Here is a 23,438-nt window from a genome sequence, read left to right as displayed (position 1 = left end):
GTTTCTCGTAATTCCACTATCAGTTTTTACACTTTTAACTGAAGAAAGTGAAAAATGTCAATTTTCAATAACTCCCCGGAAAATAATAAAAGGAAAATTGTGAAAAATTTTCAACACCCTAATAGCTGGTTACGGCAAAATTCATAGGCGCCCTTTTGTTCTTCGAGTGGGTTGATAAAAAAGAAAAAAAAAAGCGAGATCTTCCCGTGACACGATCACAAAATCCGTGTCTTCAAACAGATAAAAGGCCGGAAGAAGAGAGAGAGAGAGTTCAATGGCTGATCGCCCCGAAGGACTCTCCCACGGTTCGCCAAGGAATTCCTATCTGCTCCCCACCGGCGACGATTTTTCTATTGCCGTTTTGTGTAAGTAGGTCATGGCACTCGTATAAGGCAATTTTTATTACCTGACACGACCCCGCCAACTTTCTGCCAGTTTCTCGAACGCTTACAGGAAGCCACGAGAAACCACGTGGGAAATCCTCACAACCTCACAACCCTCCCAAATTTTCACAAAGATGCGCCCATTTAAGCCGTCATATCTGATGGGTCACAAAGTGTTAAAATGGCGAAGAAAGAAATACACTTTGATGGTTATTATTTTATTTTTCGTTTTATTTCAGTTTCCTTTAGTTTTGTTCGAATGAATTCTTTTTGGAAAAAGAAAGAGATGAGAGGTTTTTTTGGGGAATTTCATATTGAAAATGAGATATGAAACTTTAATAAGAGAGAAAGAAAAATTTTATTCCTTTTATTTCAATTTATATTCCCATCACGAAATTATATGTATTCTCGAAATTTTATTATTTAACTCGTATATAAATCGCGATATTTTAACGTATAAGAACGAGCTTCAACAAACAAGAGAAAGAAGAAAAAGAAAAAAAGAAAAAAAAAGGATCGAGTAGAAACACAATTACAATTGCATAATCATCAACGTTTGAATTATTCTAAGGCCATGTTTCGCCGCACTTTAAAAGGGCGACGAGCGGTTGATTGGCTAAGGGTTTAACCAAACAATGTCTTCCCGCGCATTCTTGACGGTAATTTATGGCAGAATATTAGGGTACCCGAAACTTCTGCCACGGTCATTGCACTGTCGCGCGTGGGCGTACTTCCATTAGGAACACTGTGTCGCATTCCATCGTATTTCATTTTCGGAAGCTGGATCCCTCTTTTCATTTTTATATTGAAAGACATAACTGTCTTAATATGTTTACTAATCTGTGTGTGTGTGTGTGTGTGCAGATAGAATCTTACACCTTATGGGAAAAGTTTTATGTATATTTATTCGCATGTTAATATTCTAGAAGATGCGAATAAAAATTATATTTTAAAATCGAATATATATAATTCTTTTGTATGTTATTATACAGAGATTTAATTTAATAATTCAACGGATTTGCTTTTTTTAATTTTGCTTAAAAAAAAAAAAAAAGATTTCGTGTCTTAAACACTTGTTTTATGACAGTAAGTCGAACGTAATACGAAATTAAACAAACGAGGAGTGAGGATAAAGCAGTGAAACTTCAATGTCGAAGAAAGGAAAGTAACAAAATTATCTCGTAAAACTTCGTGCAAGCGTGCTCGCGTTGCATGCCATAAAAAAATATCACCAGATGAGCCGTACGAGGAACAATTTTAATAGAGGGTGTACTGAAAAAATGTTCCGAATGTCCGTTTTTTTTTATTTTACGTGGCTGCAGATGTTACACGGTAATACGGCCAGCGAAAAGCGTGTATACAAGAAGTTGCACTTTGAAGTAGCGGTTTGAGCCTCGGCAAAGACGCATAAAATTAAGAAAGTTCTAGGAATCGTTTATTTTCATACCGTACAAACAGAGGCTAAAGATGCACGGAGGTGGCCTCATAAAATACGATCCTTGTGGCATTATTTGTCCCAAAGATGTGGAACACTTGTAGATTCACTAGAATCATCATTGGACGATCCGTTTGAGAATTTAGTTGCAAATAGTGACGGTATAAAAGAAGAGAGATACTTGCTACATCGATTTTTAGAAAAAAATATTTCATATATTTAAACTAATTTTGAGAAAAATTTGACATATTCAAATATTTAAAATATTTAATTTCACTAACTTCTCAAAATCATCTTGAATCAAAGGAGAAAATATAATACAATTTATTATTATTATAACCTTTCATTGAATACGAAAAAATAAATATCTATAACATTATTCCAATACATCTCATAAAACAATTCAAACACGAGTAAAATTATCTCAAATCTCTTCATTCGTACCCTAACCTCTAACAAACAGAACGCATCACCTCCTCCACATTCATCATTACACTTCGCTCCTTCTTTCGCATCCGCAAAACCATACTATTCCCTGCAATTAGGCAAACATCAACGTATTGCGCGCGCAGAGCGCGCAAAGATGGTCACGTGACTAATTGACGCAACTCGGTCAAGATTGCCAACTGGGATCACGCGAAAGTCCCTCGATCGAGGTTGCACGATCAAAGAAAGCGAGTTCTCCTCCCCTTTTTCTTCGATGATTATCGTTTCACGTGCTCGCGTAGTTGAACACCATATGGGCAGGTTTTTGTTCCTCGAAGGAAACTACGAAGGGAAGCAAGGTTATTTGTTACATTGCTACTCTTACCTAAGGAAGTGTGGGCTATTGCGCCGAAGACCTATTGTCGGGGAAGGGCGGAAGCAGGTTCGAAGAGGAAGGGTGCTTTTGTCTTCGGCCAAATTCACGAATTTGTTTACAGTCGGTTGCGAAATTAATCGCACACGAATCTCACGGAGGAAATTTGACGGCCATTTGGTAAATTGCGAGTCGTTACGAGGGTCGTTTTCGATGTGGTTAACGGTGATGCGCTTTAATTTGTCTTCGAGTTGAATGATTTTCGAGGGGATGAAGATGGATTTTTAACGTTTTGTGCCAAGATGGACCGGTTTTAGTGGAGAATTTGAGAATATTAAAGGTTATTAATATTAGAGATGAGGATTCGTCTGAAGGGTTGAGAATGAATGATTTGGATAGAGAAGAAAAAAAGTGGTTAGGTTAGATTGATATGATTGTGACAATATAACCTGAATCTGAGAACATAACCTCAATTACTTTCGTTATCGATTAATTTTTGTCAAAATTTCTTCAATCTTTAATTTTTCATTAATCTTTCACTTACTATTATAATCTTTATCAACCAAAAAAAAAAAAAAAAAATCTAAAATAATAAAAGAAATTAAAGACTTTTAAAAATTTCAAATATTATAAAAAAATACATAAATGAAAAGATTATAAATAATATAAAATCATAGAAATAAGAAAGTAATTTTATTACATCTCGAGTTAAAGAAATAGAATGTGTATATAAAATATGTATATATATAAAATTGATGAAAATTTATAACAAAAATTGAAAAAAACCAAACATTCGTCTCACGTGTTATATTTCAAGTGTTGTATTCAAAGTGGAAGGATACGTAAACGGGACGGAAGTCGGTAGTGGGGTGGCAATCTACGATGGAGGAAGTACGATCTACGAGTAGATTGTCCATTTTCCTTAAAGCAATCTAACGATACGGATGTACGTCGCGTCGGTCGAAAACACGAAACGTCACACAAGACTGCCTATGCGTTGGATTTGATCTTTGTCGACTTCCTCGCCACCTTGCGGTTTACCCCAACCTTTTTATTCGTGACCTGATACACCACTAATTTCATGATTACTCTACCAACGAGCACGGTGATATCGGTAGCCTCTTTGTTAACCGATAGAAGAAAGGCTAAAATAGTTCTTCACAATAAGGATGCATTCATTTTTATTTCTCTTTGCGTGTACTAATCTCTTTATTAGAATTTCTTTTTTTTTTTTTTTTTTTGAAAATTTAGTACTAATCTCTCTATTAGAATTTCTTTTTTTTTTTTTGAAAATTTTGTATATTTTGGGGGGAGAAGGGACACGTTAAATCTATCTGCCTTCTTGGAGGATTTTTAAATATAGCATTCGACTCTTGCATGAATTAACCTTGACTACATCCCTAATTCAATAAGCGTAAAGAATTACGATACCTGTGGTATAATTATACACCATTTCAAATTAATTATTCAAAATTGCGACTTTAATTCTCACTCTTGTTATTTTACAACCTTGTTGTTTAACATACTAATCCAAATTTAAATGAATAAATTAAAATCTTTTACTTTTTTTTTAATGAACAAAAATATATATATGCGTTGATTGATTAATAATTACAAATTATAAATAAATGACAACTTTAATATATCGGTAAAATATATCGAGTTGAAGTTTTGGCAAAATTTGAAGAGGAAAAAAAAAAAAAAAAAAAAAAAATGTTAAAATTATTACCTAACGTACCACAGTTAAAGAATCACCCTGTATATTTGAGTTACGAAGGAAGTGAAGATTTCTCTGAATGCATCTGCTTGCCATGCAGAAGCACATCTTAGGCTCGGCATTCTCATTCTTCTCCTTATAGTCTGATGACGCCAGCGAAGGAAGTTGTAGCATTCCTCCTTGTAAAAATCCCGTTCTTAAGTGTATGTTGCACCCGCGGAAATTTAAACGCGCGCTTCCAATCTACTCCTCTCTTTCTCTCCACTCTTTAAATTTTTTAAAAAAAATATCGTATCGTTCAGATTATTCGAAAGCGATTTTCTATTTATTTACTGATAAATTATACGAGATATAATTTTTCTTCTATCGTAAATTTTTTTTGAATCGATTCAACACTATATTAAATATATCGTTTCTTTGAAATTTCGAATTTTAATGATGTGTCGAACATTGTGAAGGAATACGTGGAAAAAAAATAAAACGCGAATAATCGGAATATTTATACGATTTTCTTTTTTAATGAATTTTTGAAAAAATGTTGCGAAATTAAATCGTTTAAAATGATGGTATAATTAAAAATTTTCCTTCGAATAATTACAGCACGTATAGAGCATAGTAGTTACCAGAGAAGAGGATGTGGTGTACCACAAAAATTTACCGCTCGTTAAAGCGTACCTTATCCTCCTCACCTCGATGCACATAATCTTTACTATCTTCGCAAATATAATGTGCCCTATAATGTGTTCTTTTACGTTTCAGAAAGAAGGAATTTGAAAAAAAAGAAAAAAAAAAAAAAGAAAATTCTAAGCTATTATTCAAGACAAAACTATTCGATGAAATTATGAAACTGCTGTTAAATTATTTTAAAGTGATTTACTGTTAATTCTTAACATTCTCTTTATTATACAATTTAGAAAAATTGAAAGAAAAATTCGTAGAGATATCCAGTATCCAACGATAATAATGATAAATAGATAAATTAAACGAATAAAGAGCTATTATAACCCCTTCACGAACGCTCGGATTAAATGCATGCAACCCTAGAGCCACGCACAGATTCTTGTTCCCCTCTTGCATTCTCTTCGCATGCAATCCGAAAAACTCGCCTCTCCTCATGGGAAATCGCGAACGAAATTCCCTAGGAAGGAACGCTTACGATTAATTAAAACCCGCCCCGATTCCCTATGGCCCCTATGCCGCCGCATTATTTCCCCTGCTCGTCGCTTTCACGTCACATTAAGCATAATTTCAACGTGACTCGTGCTCCCTGATCGTTCGACGTCGAGCCGTAATTTGTAAAATATAAATCGGTTGAAAATATTTGCCATTCCTTCCTCTCTTCAGGCCATTCGAGGCTTTTGAGGCTTCTTAAATCTTAATAATTTTAATTTTAATTTTAATTCAACTTTAGTTGTAAAGCGATTAAATTTATTTTTTGCCACGAAGAGAAACTAAAAGGAAAAAGAAGAAGAGTCTAGATTTAATCGAATAAATTGGCACAGTCATCTATTAATTAATCTCTAATTGATTGACAAATTCGATTCCATCGAATCGGTAGATCATGATTTCATTAATAAATAGTAAATATAACTTTGAGACAGATTAATATATCTTATGTTTCTTAAAAGAGTAGAAGAAATATTGATTGATAAAATAAATAAATATCGAATTGATTAAACAAATAAAGGTAAAGAGTTAATGATTAAATGGCGCTAGTATCATAGTCACATGGCCGATGAAGCAAGCTGGAATATTTTGGCGAAATATCGAAATTTTTATCTCAAAAGATCACGAGTTACGTTGAAACGATATTAATGGCGGGCCATGAAAAGACCTTAAATCTTTCTTTCTGTTCTTCGTTTCGAGGTTGAATTTCGCAATGCAAAATGAGAACTGACGAGTTTGTCGTTGTTAAGATTGAATTAAAGCGGTGTTGGTTATTTTTATCCTGGCAGTTGAACGTTAAAACGGACAGAATTCCGCGTAATTGACAGAGGCCGCGAACTGAAAGGGTGGTCGACACTTTATTGCGTGAGAATAATATTGTGAAATAAGAATGCGAGCGACTTTGTGAGTCAACACGAGTGAATCATGGCATGGTGTATAACTCGAATTGTATCTTCGTTTCTTTCTAATTTTAATATTATTATTATTATTTATTTCTTAATATTGTTAATTTTTTTTTTAAATATCACTATTAAAATTGTTATTTAGAAAAGATACAGAATTGAGGTAAGTATACGTTGTTAAAATTTCATATATATCGATTTAATAGATATATATGAATGTAATGTAATTTGTAAGATCAAGTGATCATTAAAACTGAATTTTATTTCTAAAACGATGAAACTGTTTCGAAAATATAAAAATAAACAAGTAACAAATACCGTGACTTGTACCTTGTACTCGTACCTTGAAATCTAAATGGTTATATTACTTTGAACTTATCTCCCTTTTCAATGTAATTTAATTGAAAGACTCTTTCACAACTCGTCATTTGATTACGGGAAAAAGTAATTACAATTTATTCATCTCACAGGCTGCATTAATTAAAAACTACATTTTTTTTTTCAAAGAAAAAGACACTTAAACGTGGTAAACTTATCTTTTCCCATAATTAAAATTTTCTCCTTTTTCTTCTTTCAACTCGTCTACAACACCACGTTTGAAATTTCCATTATTATTATTTATTATCACTCATCGAAATAGATCTTAAAGACAGTTTTTAACGGATCGAAATATAATTATAGGTGAAAAAAATCATATTCCTAAAAAAAAAGAAATTCTTCAGACAAACCTGAAAAACCTGAAAAAACTGTTCCAAACTCTCGAATTTATATCTCCACTTTTCGATTTCTCGTCAATTATTCAATAATTTCAAAGAATTCCGCGAATCAAAAGGATCCACCCATCTCCAATGCGTGATTTTAATAAGGAAAATATTTATCTCGACACGGATCCTCATCATTTACCGCGACGAACAGCAAATTATTCTCGAAACGACGCCTCCTCCTCGCTCCGGGGACCAGTTCCTCGTAATTATTGTAAACTTTTTGAAACGGCGCCTTTAATTTTTCCTCGAGCTTTTTCGAACCAGCGACCGGGCCGCGAAACGATTTTAATTAATTTCGCGATCGCTTAATTATACGCGATTTAAAGGTGGCCATCCGTGGCGTGGAGAGGTTCCTTGAACTTTAATCGAACGCGGCCGAATCTCGGCTGAGCAGCATTCTTTCGGGAAAAAATGTAAATAAAAAGTGTGAATGCAAAATGGGGTACGAAGGCAGAAGGGTAGAATGGAATGGTTTCGAGAGAATCTGATAATGAGCCGTCATTTTGTAACAAAATCTGCATTCACGGGGGATTTTAGACGATTTCTTTTTCCCCCCTCCCTCTCTCCCCTTTCTCTTCCCACCTTGATCACGATGATTCTCCTTTCACGAGATTTTATCGTTGTAAAGNAAAAAAAAAAAAAAAAAAAAAAATACCGCAGTTGAAGTTGATTTCGTTCAATGCCTATTAAGTTTAAATATCGAAAAAGGAAGGATTAAAGTAAATTAAAAATATTACAATATATATTTAAATTAAGAATGCAGGAAAAGATATGGAAACATGGAATAATAACGAAAAGATTATCATTCATTTTCTTGTAAAATCAAAATCTTGTAATTCATTATAATTTATTTAAAAACTGAAGTAATAATTATCCCCTTAAATAATAAATAATAAAAATAAAATCATCTTATATCAATGTCAAAAGAGAGAACTCCTATTCCAAAGAAAATTTCCAAAGAATTGCACGAATAAAAAAAAAAAAAAAAAAAAAAAATGATCCAATCATAATTCTCCACTTAAAATTCATTTCCTCCTCCGCAACCAAGGCTTTCCCCTATTTCCCTTCTAATTACCCTTTTCGTTTTCCTCGCGCCATCCCGTAGACCCTCGATCCATCATCCCGCCCTCTCCTTTCACCGCTCCTCGCCGACCCATCGCCAACACTCCTGGTCAGTTCATTGAGCGCACCACACGTCCGGTATGCCTGGATCGTACGTGTATGCCTTCTTTACCCTGGATCAAGCTGGCAGCCTAATGGCCGGCCAGGGAGCATCGCAGGAGGCACGTAAGGACCTTCATGAGCGTGAAATGGGCCGGCGAGAGGGCGACGATGGCCTTCAACTTGCGCAGCCAAGGTTTGGAACACGGCGGGGGCACGCCGCGAGGAAAAGGAGCATTTCACGACTCTCGAATCGCGATATCCGCAGACCGATATGAAATAATATAAATTGCCAATCTTCATTTAAGGATAATTATATCGTTATAATTATATCATCTCGAATTATCGCTTTAGTCGAATCAATATAATCTAAGCTTAGAAGATTTGAGTAGATTTAGTAGAATATTTAAGTAGATTTAGTAATTTTGAAAGTTAGATAATTAAATTAAATTAATTATCTTGAATTGGTTGAATGTTTGTAATATTTCTCAAGGATAAGAACCAACTTTATTTTGACAGAATAATATTTACGGGATCGATCGATTGAAATAAGGTATTTGGTGGGTAAGGGAACGTAAAATGATGTATTATTTCGAGTTATTCTATCGCTGTTAGACATTTATAGTCTTGTAAAACTAGAAATTGTCTTGGTATAGGATTCGCCTGTAACGTATACAGAGAAGAAGTATGACGCCGATGAAAAGACACCGCGAATTTATGATTGGCTGACAGGTGGCCGCCAGTGGGTCCGTGCCGGGAACCAGTCCCGGGATTTTAAATCCGACTCACGGAGAGGATTGTTAAATATTGGCTTGGCTAGTGAGTTAGCCGACGACGAGTTCGGTGGGTGTAGAAGGAATCGATAGTGGAAAGTTGAAAGTTATTCGGATGTTGGAGGACATCCGTTTCGATGGATTCTTTCTTTTCTTTTTTTTTTTTTTTTTTTTTTTTATGAAACTTTCTTCGAACGGTATCGCGTTTTCGAGGAAGAATTTACACGATTTTCTGGATTATCGTCGTTATGCAAGAAAGTTTAATATTGATATAATATCGGGACGACGCGACACTAGCGCCACTGTGACCATTAACTAGTAGTACCCAAATACATCGTACCTCGCGTTACATTAATCATTTCCTTTTTTCTTCTACTCTTCGAATATATTTATCATTATTTTAACTATCTATAACTATTTATATCTATTTCTTTAATTCTTCCCGTAAAAATTATGAATCGCTAATATTGAATAAAATATAATATTGAACAAAAAAGTAGATCGATTATAAAATAAAATAAAAAGAAAAGAAGCAAACGAATTAAAACTTCACCAAGTTATTTCAGGACACACGAGGCGTATTTGCATGAAGGAAACGACTTCATCGTTCGAACGAAGACACGTTAAACATCGCCGCCGAGGAGCCGGACGACACAAAAGTGACTTTTCAAGCTCGCAACCAAGTTTTTCGCCTTCAATACCCTCAGGAATTCCTTAACTCAGGACATTTGCATATATACGCAAGCAACAAGATTGTTCATCGTGACTTCACATCACGACCTACGTACAGGACACCCTGGCACGTCAATGATTGCAGCCGACTTCCTGAAGGCTATTCACCGGACGAAGAGGGGAAAAAGAGGGAGAGAGGGGGGGGAAAGACAAAGAGCGAAGTGCAGCCTCTCAAATACGGCACTTTTTCTCAAATATCCTCGGCCATATTTCTTTCTCAAAGTTTCCTGTTTACCTGAGATTTTTCTTTTTTCTTTTTTTCCTTTTCCTCTTTTTTCTTCCAGGAAAATACCGGAAGCAGTAAAGAAACAATGAAGCGATTCGTTAGGGTATAAGACGTAATTCGAACGATTTTTTAACAGTTTCTCCAATTTTTTTCCCCTTCAATTTCAGTTCTCTCCAGAAGAAATTGGAAAGAAATACGTGTTGTACATTTCATTTCGAGAAGTTTTTTAAGGTTATGTTTCAACTGTAATATATTCCTATATAAATGTTGACATCGTTCGATAATTAACACGAAATAATTGAAATTAAATAACTCTGCAAATAAGTTTCTATTTCGAAATACTAATTTTATTTAACGAGAAATTATTATTTGCAAACATAAATCCAATAACTTTTTTCCTAACAAATCCAATATAATTCTAATAAAAGAATAACGCAAAAGATGATCGAATCGAATAATAAATTAATTTTAATTCCACAAAATTTCACCCTTCTTCCATTAAGTTCCGTTGACTTAATTCAACGTGCTCCTTCGAATTTAACCCCATTCATTCGTGTCTTCCAGAAAATGCGAATAGATCATTTCACTGGTCGTCATCAAGATAGACAAAATTTTTACGAATATAATGGCGCAGGTTGATAAAAATGGGGAAGAATCGTAAGGGATTCGAAGAAAAGCCGGTGAAAGCCCCTGTAATGAGATACGTTACACTGCAAAATATCTGATACAATATAAACTTTGCGTATTCGTTATCTTGCCGTTTATCATGTTCTGCGTATCACAGCCTACGTTGTGTATAAACTGGTACCACTGGTGATCGCAAAGGACCACCCGGGGCCCGTCTCGCGCACCAACAAGAAACAAGAAGAAGAAAGGAAGAAAGAAACGTCTCCTCTCCCCTACGATTTAACGAGTGCCTCCAAAAACTCCAGCGCTTATTTCGACTGTTATCGAAACCGGAACGAACAAATTCTTCCATCTTTCGAAAAGAAAGGAATATTTCGTTCGATCGAGATTAAAAAAAAAAAAAAAAAGGACGATCCAATAATCCAAAAATCCTTCAAAATTTAACCCTCCAACACCTATCAAAACAATAATGCCAAGAAAATCTATCCAAACAGAGTAGTGGAACCTATCCAGGACGAAAGAACCTAAGAAAACAAGAAGAACCTTCGAGGAATCGAGACGAAAAATCCACTCAACAGTCAAGGAGGAACCTTACGCGTAGTATAGAGGGACGCGTATGAAGACAGAGAGAGAGAGAGAGAGAGAAGGAGAGAAAGATTACTCAAAAAACTAGCCGCCAATGCATATTCCACGAAGCTATTTTTAATACCGTGCAACTATTCATCATGGCCGAGCATCAACATATATAGCCGTGGGTCACACGTAAAGCCGCGACTTCTAAAGCTTGTTCCCCTACGAATAAACAGAGAGGAGGGGAGGGGGAGAATAGGGAAAAGAAGAAGAGTGGAGAAGGAGAAGAGCGAGAGAGTGAGAGAGAGAGGGAGAGAGGTGGGGAGGGAGAATAGAAGAAAGACGTCCTCTCCTTCTCGTTCCTCTTCCTTCTTGTCTTTTCCAATGCGCAATTCCTTCACGAGCCTCGCCAAAACATCCTGCACAAGCCTGACGCCACTCGTCCACGTACAAAAGCTACCAACGGCTCGCGATGATGCGTGTGTATACACGCAGGGGTTTTATGTAGACGCTGACCGCCACTGGCAGGCCGCAAGCTCACATGTAAATCACGTGTGCCACACACGAGGCCGTTTTCTACCGCGGCGAGGACGGTCAGGTGAGAGAAGAAGACGTTGGAATTGAATGACCGCGCGCGCGCACAGATTTGGATGCGGAGGAACGGGCTCGTGGTATGAAGGATCGTGGGATCATTTTTCTTTCCTCTTCCTTTTCTTTTCTTTTTCTCTCTCTCTCTCTCTCTCTCTTTCTTCTTCTTTTTTTTTTTAGATGGAGGTGAAAGAGGTTGGAGGAGTTTCTTTTTCTTTGGGAAGAAATTTTTGTTTGGAAAAATTGGAGCTGGANCTTTTTTTTAGATGGAGGTGAAAGAGGTTGGAGGAGTTTCTTTTTCATTGGGAAGAAGTTTTTGTTTGGAAAAATTGGAGCTGGAAGGTTAAAAAATTTATGAATTTTTATATTGTTTTTATATGTTTCTTCTTTGAAAGAAGTGGAAGAAAAATTTAAAAATTGGTGGAAGAGGAAAGGATCGTGGGATCATTTTTCTTTCCTCTTCCTTTTCTTCTCTTTTTCTTTCTCCCTCTCTCTTCTCTTTTTTTTTAGATGGAGGCGAAAGAAGTCTTCGTTGGAGGAGTTTCTTTTTCTTTGGAAAAAAGTTTTTGTTTGGAAAAATTAGAGCTGGAAAGTTAAAAAATTTGTGAATTTTTATATTTGTTTCTTCTTTGAAAGAAGTGGAAGAAAAATTTAAAAATTGGTGGAAGAGGAAAGGATCGTGGGACCATTTTTCTTTCCTCTTCCTTTTCTTCTCTTTTTCCCTGTCTCTCTCTCTCTCTTTCTTCTCCTTTTTTTTTTAGATGGAGGCAAAAGAGGTTGGAAGAGTTTCTTTTTCATTGGGAAGAAGTTTTTATTTGGAAAAATTGGAGCTGGAAGGTTAAAAAATTTATGAATTTTTATATTTGTTTCTTCTTTGAAAGAAGTGGAAGAAAAATTTAAAAATTGGTGGAAGAGGAAAGGATCGTGGGATCATTTTTCTTTCCTCTTCCTTTTCTTCTCTTTTTCCCTCTCTCTCTTTTTCTTCTTTTTTTTTTTTAGATGGAGGTGAAAGAGGTTGGAGGAGTTTCTTTTTCTTTGGGAAGAAGTTTTTGTTTGGAAAAATTGGAGCTGGAAGATTAAAAAATTTGTGAATTTTTATATTTGTTTCTTCTTTGAAAGAAGTGGAAGAAAAATTTAAAAATTGGTGGAAGAGGAAAGGATCGTGGGATCATTTTTCTTTTCTCTTCCTTTTCTTCTCTTTTTCCCTGTCTCTCTCTCTCTTTCTTCTCCTTTTTTTTTTAGATGAAGGCAAAAGAGGTTGGAAGAGTTTCTTTTTCATTGGGAAGAAGTTTTTATTTGGAAAAATTGGAGCTGGAAGGTTAAAAAATTTATGAATGTTTATATTTGTTTATTATTTTTATATTGTTTCTTTGAAAAAAGTGGAAGAAAAATTTAAAAATTGGTGGAAGAAGAAAGGATCGTGGGATCATTTTTCTTTCCTCTTCCTTTTCTTCTCTTTTTCCCTCTCTCTCTCTTTCTTCTCCTTTTTTTTTAGATGGAGGTGAAAGAGGTTGGAGGAGTTTCTTTTTCTTTGGGAAGAAATTTTTGTTTGGAAAAATTGGAGTTGGAACGTTAAAAAATTTGTGAATTTTTATATTTGTTTCTTCTTTGAAAGAAGTGGAAGAAAAATTTAAAAATTGGTGGAAGAGGAAAGAAAAAAAGTATCGGCGTAATATGGAAATTATCGGTGACTTTCAAAAAGCGCTGGAAGCACTTGGTTGAAAGAGAAGGAAGAAAGGAAGCAACAGGAATATCCCTGCCAAAGTAGGTAGCAACAAGGCAGACGTGTTGAGCGAGGTTAGAATGCATACCGATTGCAAGAATGCATCCGCTGTAAGTCGATGAGGAAGAACGTAAAGTAAATAGAATGACGTCCTATGTCACGATACGTGAAGCTTCGTATAAATGGTACATTTGAGTAGTTACAACGCCTTTCTCAAACGTGTTAGAAAAATTAATTACCCGTGTTCCACTACCTGTTCAACCTTCCTCCATCTTCCACCAGTTTTGAAAAATCTCATATACAATTTCTCTTCCGAAGATTTATTTCGAGTTTCAGAAATTCGCATAACCAACTCTAAATAAATATTTCTTTTTTTTTTTAGAAATCAGTCGACGAATAAAACACAGAAAAAGATCGAGAAAAAGATCTTTTCCGAAATGAAACGATTACAATTAGTTTAATTGAATCGTTAAGAGAATGAAAATACGAAAATGAAAGATTTTCAGCAAACGAAAAGAGGAAGAGGAGAAGAACGGAAGAAAGGAAATTTTTCAATCGGTGAGGGCATCAAGGAAGATGACGATCGGGACAATTACTTAGCCGTCGTCGTGTCGAGCGCAAATCACCGGGAATGTGCCCAGAAATTCACGCGTGTGCACGCGTGTCACGCGGTATAATCTTGGATGCGGTGTGCATAATCAAAAGCAGAATCCTGGTTGGCCGGAGAGAATGGCGCTTGTTCGATTAGCGGCCACGGTCTTTTATCAAGAGGCATCGCATACCGGGACGTGTGCCATTCACGTCTCGAATCTCTCATCGACGATCTTCCAGAGATTCTGACTACGCCGTCGTCGTCGTCGTCGTCGTCGTCGTGTCATCCGGTGCCACATGCGAAACAATCGACGTATCATGTATTATTCATCGATCGCCCTTTGATCCTCGACCCGTATTACGTTTTCCGTGTTTTCAAATTTCGTCACAGTTTCACGAATACCTTTTAAATTGCGAAAAAAATTTCTATCCTTCTTCTCGTCGTTTATAAGTAGAATTAAAATTGAGATTAAAGCAAATGTGTCGAGTGTCGTACCATTAAAAGTATTATTTTTCTCGATTTTCAATATATGACTATTATTATATTATACGAGAAAATCTCTAATTCTGCAAATCGACATATATATATATATATATATATATTCCATCTATATCTCTTTTGAATGAAGTGTGTTGTCAAGAAAATAAAATGTATCATTTATCTCTCAAAACTGGAACTACTCCTTTTAAAAGCTTTTTGAAAAAGAAATCGTACCATCCTCCAGGAGGAAGGAAGTTGAAAAGCAAATAAATTGAAGCGAATCTAGCTAAAACTACCTCAACAATTTTCAACATCTGCGGTGCAGCCACCCTTCAGACCATTGACACGTTTAACTGTTGTTCGTGTCCAGGGAAGCGTTCTAGATAGGTTTACGACACCGTTAGAAAAGATTTCCTTTATTTTTCCAATCCGTATCTTCCATATTATCCCCACGTGTACGGCAGAGTGGAATTTCCAGGGCGAGCAACGACGTACACGAAGAAAACGTACATACACGCGATACCGCTTTTTCTTCCTTCCACGTCCTTTTTTTTTTTTTTTTTTTTTTTTTTTTGCGAGGGCGAACCATTGTTGGACGCCATCGTTGCGACATTCCCTCCACGATTCCCACGTATATTCGTCGGCTGGTATGGAAAATTAATGGGAATAATTATGATGATGATGATGATAAGAAATTGATAAGGTAACGATACCATTTCAAAGAAGCTACGTGATATCGGTAATTCCATTTTCGAGATTGGAAATAATCGTTGCCATTAAGAAATTATCGAGGAATTATTAAGGGAGAGCCATGGAGAGAGTTAAAGTTAATCGCACAGGTGGATTCGATCTAAGACAGTAGAATCTGTCAGAACGGCAGCAACCAAGGTGAAAAACATTTTGATGGACCTGTTCCTTCAAGCTGTATACGCTTCCAAGTGGTGGGACATTTCTATATAGTAATTGGATCTCGCTCGATCCTAGAATAGGAACTGGACTCGGCGAGTCTAAAAATCGAATGTCCACCGAATGAATCGTTTGAAAAATCGTGGAAACTGGTCTGGTTAAACCAGTTGGCTGGCCGTTCTTCGCCAATGCTGATTGTCGAGCAAAAATAATGAATAAAATCGTGAAATTAAGGGGTGTATTATCGCGTGTGGATAAGCCAGACATCGAGACTTTCTTTTCGAAGGGTGACAAAATCGCTTGTTTCAGCCTGTTTTCTGAACCAACCAATTTTAATTTTAAAAGACTAGAATATATATTACACGAATATATATTTATTATATATATATTTATTGTATGCCGATTATTAATTGCATTAAAATTTTGAGAAATTTAATTTTTCAAAATTCGATATTATAATACTTGTTTGTCAAAAATTTCAATTTTATTCGTTTCTCTGATTTTTCTAATTTCACGTGACAAAATTACGTTAAGCGCGTGATAGCAAATTTTTATTTGATATCGAGAAGACGCGAGTCAGATTGGTCCGCTTCCTTTTTCGCAGGAGACGGCTCGTGTCGGTTCGATTCAGGATTCCGAGGCGTGCAGGGGTGAGCCAGAATTGCGCCTCCCGCATTGCTAAATTCCAACGGGCGGGAACCACGGTCGAAAACACGGTCGTATTCGGAGCACACCTCGCCGGTGATCGCGCGATTAAATTAATAGTGGGGGTACTCGGCGACCTTGCGTCTGCTCGATAAACCTTTCCGCGTTTCCATCGATTCAGACTACATCACGAATTTCTCTTAAATGTAAGATGCGAGAGAGATTTCTCGAAATTTAACACATTAAAATATTAATTTTCAATTTAATGAAATAGTGAAATCGATATTCTTAATTATGACGTTATTACACACGATTATATAGTTCACTAACCTAACCTACATCATACATGTATTATAATATCTTTTAATTTCAGGTGGTTAAATAAATAAATTACTTTCGCAAATTGAATTGCGAATTTTGAGGTACGAAGAATATTCGAATTAAAAGAGATACTCGTGATACGATTTACAAAGTTGATTTTATATTGTCACCTTAAATGGGAAAAATTAACACGAAAAACGCGTAAAATTCGCAGGTTGCTGAAAATCGATATCCTCGAATCGGTTCCCCTTTTTACGGCAATTACGTCAGTTGGGGGCCCAGGCCCAGGTGGAAGTAACTCAGTTAACCCGAAAGGCACGCGCTCCGGTTGAAGAACGTTCCTAAGTATGTTTTTTTTTTTTCTGCCAAAAAATGTACGGGGAAATCGGCGGGCCGCGTTTTTGCCCGTGGTTGGTTTCGGTGGCGGGGTCTAAAAGAACGAACGAATGGAATTCGATAATCTCTTTACTAGGGTGTCACGTAAGTGCTGCAGTTGCGCGGCAAGTTTTTTCGTTTATCACGTACGAATCAGGGAGGCCTTCCTCGAGGCTGGACCGTGGGATCAAACAGGATTTCCGACAAGCTACGGTAACCGAATACACGGCCGATCCTGCTCCAAGCAGGAGCATTGGCCATCGCCGCCATTGTGGAAAGTACTTATATTCCTTTACCGATCCGTTTAACGAAGCTTTGCTTAAGCAAAACTTTGTACCGAACATCGTGGAGGAATCAATTCGTTGGATACCGTGAACCTGTTGTTGGTTACTCGTCCCTGGACTTATTTTCATAATTGTCTGAAATATTTTTTGATTGGGAGATACATATATAGGATATAGGATATAGGATGAAAATCATATCAATATCCTGTTTCCTATTAGTTATATTTATTTCTATACAAGTTATATTAAAATGCTGCTATGAATTAAATATTCTTGGAATTGACATGTCTTCGATGTCTTGCGACATGCTACACGAACGGAATAAATGAATAATAAGGAAATTTAAATTCAGAATTTAAAAAATTCTTGAATCCTAAGTTAAATATAAGCTGGATCTTTTTACGCTAAATTGTTTAAATATTAATTTTAAGTTGAAAAAGTTGTGTGGTAAAATAATTGTATTGTTAAATATTGTCGAATATTGTAATTACTAGAAAAACATTGAAAGTTACGGTCTGAAAATCGTACATTCTAACTTCTAGTATATTCTAAGATTTCTCACGCTCCATTTTCGCGTGTCTTTCTCTCTCATAACATAAATAACGTTATCAGTCTGCGTACTAGCATCGTAGTACGCTTGTAGTAGAACAGTAAATAGCAAGAAAAGAATTGTCATTGGCCAACATTGGTATCGTAACGTAGACTGGAAAAACCTGATAACGTATATCTTGTTATATGACGGTAGAAACTGGTACTTTTGTCACGGTATTTAATGACCAATAATAAGGTCTGTAATAATACAAACTCGTAAAAGTCAGTAACACAAATATAATAATATAATTTGATATTAACAATAGAGAATTTTTAGGATTCTCGATTAGAATAAATAAATGATACACACGTATTAATTTAACTGAATATAATTAATTCTTCAAAATCAATATTTCTCGCGTTCAAATAAAATTTATATATAAATTTCCTTCATTTTCAAAAAAATCTAAAAAAATTCTAAGATATTCTCATTCACAATTACACAAACATTAATTACTCTTTATCAATAAAATCTCACTATATTTCTCAATTAAACCAATTTCTGCGTAAAATAATTACTTACAACACCATCTATACATTCAATTCTTAACTAACAATAAGAGCATTAAACCTCACAAATTTACGATTCAATTTCTCCCTTCATCTTAACAGAAAGATCGCTTACGTGTAACTGAAGAAAAAAAAAGAAATCATGGGCAACCATTGAAGAAAATCAAAAAGTTCTGTGGAAAATAAGAGAAAAAAATGCTCGTATATCAGATTCAGTCCGAAGTTCGTGCATGCTACTTTGTTTCGACTTTAATCAAGACTCTGTACGGTCGGTAGGTCGTGTAACGAAAAAGACGGAACATACATCGGCAAGATTAAAATTTCACCGTTTGCCGGGCTACAATGTATCCAAGAGAACACCAATTAAGACGTTACCTGCGCGGCTGAAACTCGATAAGGGAGCAAGGAATGGTCCACGATGGCCATTTAGACGATGCCGCACCAGTTAGATGGTACACCAAACGACGAGTCGAAATATCGAACGTATATATCGAACCAATGGAACAAACCAGCCACGAAGAAGGGAAAGAACCGATGGAGGAAAGAGAGAATTGGCCAGTGAGGAATGGCGGTGATTCTCCGGTGTCACACATGCCGCCGCTCTTGGAGGCCGGGCCAGCTCGTGTTTCGGTTTTCGGCTTTCCGAGAAACGTACGCAAGACTTGCCATCCCTTTCTCTTTTTCTCCTTCTGTATTTTGCTCCTTTTCATAACCTGTCTAGTGAATATTGTCTTTATACGGTACAATGAACTAGCGAACTTTGCGAAAGGTTAGATGAGAATCGCAATGTAAAAATAAATTGAGAATTGTTAATGAGAACAACGTGAAAATTTAGTGAATCTAACACGCGGATTCATCTGGTTGAAGGAAACTTGCGAATGAAGACAGGAGATTTGTATTTAATAAAGTGAAATGTTAAAAATGTGGAATTTTTTGTACACAAAAAATTTTAGGTTATGGTTACAATCGATTTAATAATTCAAAAATTATAATGAATATAATTGAAATTAAATAAGGATTTGTCACTAACTCTTCTATTTTTGTACAATATTTACACATTTCTCGATTTTTATTAAAAAATTTTGATTGAAAAACGTATATTTACTTTAGAAATAAATATCACATTAAAGTAACTTAATCTAATCTCATGAAACACGTTAACATCACTAAAATGAATCGACACAAGTAATACAATTTAGAATCGTGATATGATTTAAGAAAATACGGATAATAACGATATATTACACAAAAAATTTAAAGTATAGTGAGACGATGAACGTTTCTTTCCTGTCTGAAGATAGCGTGGTATCACGTCTCGAATGGGAAAGAGAAAAAGAAGAAGGAAAGAAAGGGAAGCTCGTCTGGTGGCGCCCGCAGACGACTGTTTTTGTTCCTTTATAATTTGGCAGTAGTCGACGGTTCCTTTCGCAGAAAGGCAGGATGCGTGCATGCCTTGCAAGGATTGCAAAGAATTTGTTGTTGATGTTCTTTAAAAAATTGTATCGTCTGTCTTTTAAAACCTCGATGGACATAGAATTTCTATTTAAACGTGTCTTGTATCATTCTAGCCTAGAGAAATGTTTGCTGAAACGAATAGGATGATTGATAAACGATTCGAAAGATCGAGAAAATTTTTCTACATAACCTATTTTAAAATATAATTTCGAAGGAATGCGACATTAAATTTTATGTAAAATACATTTGATTTGAATCTATAAGGTATTCTACTTAATCAATCAAGAGATAAATTTATCGAATCTATAAGAAAAATTTTGTTTTTCCACAAACAGTTTCTATCATTCAATCTAACCTCAAAAATCCATATAACATTATCCTTTATCTAAAGTTAATTTTAAATTATATATTAAACATAATATTAAACATTATATTAAACATTTTTTATTTTTCTCAACAAATGCCTTAAAATATCCAAATCATATTTTTGAACAAATATTTTTGAAATAATATACGAAATATTGCAAGCATCTTTGCAATCTCTTATGCAAAAATTTATTAAAGAAAATCTAAACGATTGTTTATAAAAAAATTATATTAAATCAATACCAAGGATGATCAATTCCAAGGATAGTTTATCGATTCTTCGGATCAAAATTTAAAAAAAAAGCAAGAAAAACGAATAGAAATTTGACGATGAAAAGTTTCCAATGACGGTTGGAAAGAAAGCTGCGTTGTTCCGTGGCGCGCATAACAATGTGCGGCATACCACGATTTGCGGTTGCGAGGGGATAAAAGTGTGGTGCAAAATACTTCTGAGAAAAATTCTGGCAAAGCTTCTTCGAGAGCACAACGCCACTCCTTTTCTTATCGAGAACGTTTTTGTGAAACGCGGAACGTGAGGCGTTTGAACTTGAGAGAGAAAAAAAAAAGAGAAAGAGAAAGGAAAATAAGCGATTGGCTCATAGCGATTGAATTCAATTCAAAGAAATTCGAATTTAAATCAGATCATTTTAATCAGATTTTGATATTTTAATTATATTTTTTTTGAAAATTTAATTTTAAACTTAATATATTTTTTTTGTTATATATTTTTTATGATTATCTATAAATAATAAATAATATAAAAAATAATAAAAATTGTAAAATGTTCATTTAGTTATTTTAATAGTGTGATTAATGTGTAATCGATATCATTCAAAAAATATAATTTTGCTTATATGAAAATTACACTCAATTGTACTCAAAGTTACACATTGATATATAGTTCCTGTCTTGCGATAACCTTATGGCGACTTTTAATTTCTCACTTTTAATTTCATCAGGCGTGACATCATTGCGATAAAATCAGACATTAAAAATACGTTGGCTTCTTCTACTGACAATGAACAAGGAACGTAGAATTACGTCATTCAGAGTTGTAGTAAACGTGCGTAGCGGTAATCCGTAACAATAGTAGACGATGGCCTTGATGATAGTCATGTTATTTATGCGTCTTCAAGTTCAATTAGTTTTTAATTTTTAAACTTTCAAAATCTATAACGCTATTTTGAATATTCCAATTCTTTATAATTTTTTTGACATTTATAATTATTTTCATACAAAATCATTATATATTGATATCTTTATAATACTAAATTTTTGAAATTAATGAATATAAAATGAATATAATTATCTAATTAAGAATTTAGATAGACTATCAGTAAAAAATTATTTATTTTAACTATCCCATCGTATTTATCAGATAGTACAATCTGATTATTATTTATTTTTTCTTATGGAATTCTGTTTTTTAATAATAAAAAATTGGACAATTAAAAGTTAAATGATATTTAGTTAATTCATTAAATACCAATTTTGAAAAATATTTTTTAATACATTATATATTCTTAATAGATTAACATATTAATGTATTAAAATAGAACAATTAATAATACAATTAATAATATTTTTTTTTGGATTGAATAATATATAAATCTATAAATGTTTTTAATATTTCAATCAATTTCAACTCAATTTTTTTAAGTTGTTATCTTTCTCCATATTTTTTCTCTCATTTTCTTTTGTTTTTTTTTATTTTTGTTTTTTTAAGTTTTTTTATAGAAGAAAGTACGAAACCGTGCATAAAATGAGCACCGCTGACTGCTAACAGCATCTACACTCCATGAATGGAACGGCTTCCACGAATAGTACAGCCCACTCAAAAATGTGAGTAGCCGACATACAGAAATAAGCAGTAACATGACGTAGATATGAAAAACGTTAATTAAGATTTCTTTCACGTTAAGACTTTTCTTCCTACTCTTTTTACCGCTACTATCACTTATTTATTATTAAAATGTTGTGTCGTAATAATTATCTTCAAATTTCCTAATATGATTATGGATTAAAATTATCAATGAAACTTTTACTATTTCTATATTTTTTTAAAAAGAAAAATGATATTCATACTTTGATTATTCATTTCGAGCCGTTACTATGAAGGTTGGAATGCAATTTATAATGATTGCATTGTATTGTGACTATACAAAATAAAAGTTGCTTGACCTCACGTTCCTTTCTAATTTACACATACACACTTGTTAAAAATTTATGTCTGTATGTATGTTTAAATTATAATTAACTTAATACAAGTATAGATATAATATACTTATAAGTAACAATTATTAAATTTAAAGTATCAATCTGCTAACATTTTTTTTATATTTACAAAGAAATAAAATGAAAATGAAAAATATTACTAGTAGAATATTATAATGTAACCAAATTCAAATAAATAAGTGTAAAAATCCTTTGAATAAAATCTATCATAAAAATAATTGCAAATGAAAATAATTATAACCTCTCGAGGATTAAACAGGTTAGGAATCCAACCATTAATAGAACCAATAGAATTCAACGAGAAACATTATCTACGATCATCTTATGTACATTGAAGAGAATAGAATTGACAATGAAAATAAGAAAAAAGAACCAAATAAAATAAATTTCTGTGTATAATACCTTAAGGATTATACTAAAAAAATATTATATAGCCAAAACAATATTCAAGAATACAGACCGCAAAATGTCAGTAGCTTAAATCTTGGTAAGCCATGAAGAGTCAAGTCCAACAGAAACGGATTGAAATGGAAAAATGTATATACACACGTAACAGATTTTAAACACCGCGGTCCCAGTAATGTATTCATAAAGGCACCTCTGCCGTTCCACAAAAGGAACGTGGGATAGTGGTATGTCTTTAAGGTTATTCTTCCTCTTCTTCCATTTCTTCATTTTCTTTTTTCTTTTTTCTTTTTTCTTTTGCGTAAAGATTCTTGTTTGCCCGTTTTACGCGCTCGACTGACCCAAGTCATGTACCCATGACCTTGCGTTTAGCTGAATAACCTTTATACACGTACGAAGCCGAATTGAATCCAGTTCCACGAAGTAAGACGGGACCTTTTCGTCTCTTCTGTGCGCTCGCTTTCATCGTTTGGTCAAATGTCCGCATTATATTCACGGATATTAAATTCACGTTAGAGAGAAGAAACTCAGAGAAACATCCGGGGAGGTCTTGTTGCCAATTTTAATTCGTCCCATGTGAAACGAATTACATTAGCAAATTTTACAATGATTAGTTACTGCGATAATGACGAACACTGATAATTCCAAAAATTTAACTAATACATATAGTAGATAGTAATTATATTTTTTCAATTTTTTATTATTA

The sequence above is a fragment of the Apis laboriosa genome, unplaced genomic scaffold (assembly GCF_014066325.1).
Source record: "Apis laboriosa isolate Shangri-la unplaced genomic scaffold, ASM1406632v1 scaffold64_cov150, whole genome shotgun sequence".
NCBI lineage: Eukaryota > Metazoa > Arthropoda > Insecta > Hymenoptera > Apidae > Apis > Apis laboriosa.
The sequence above is the reverse complement of the archived record's forward strand: the minus strand, read 5'-3'. Positions refer to the sequence as shown.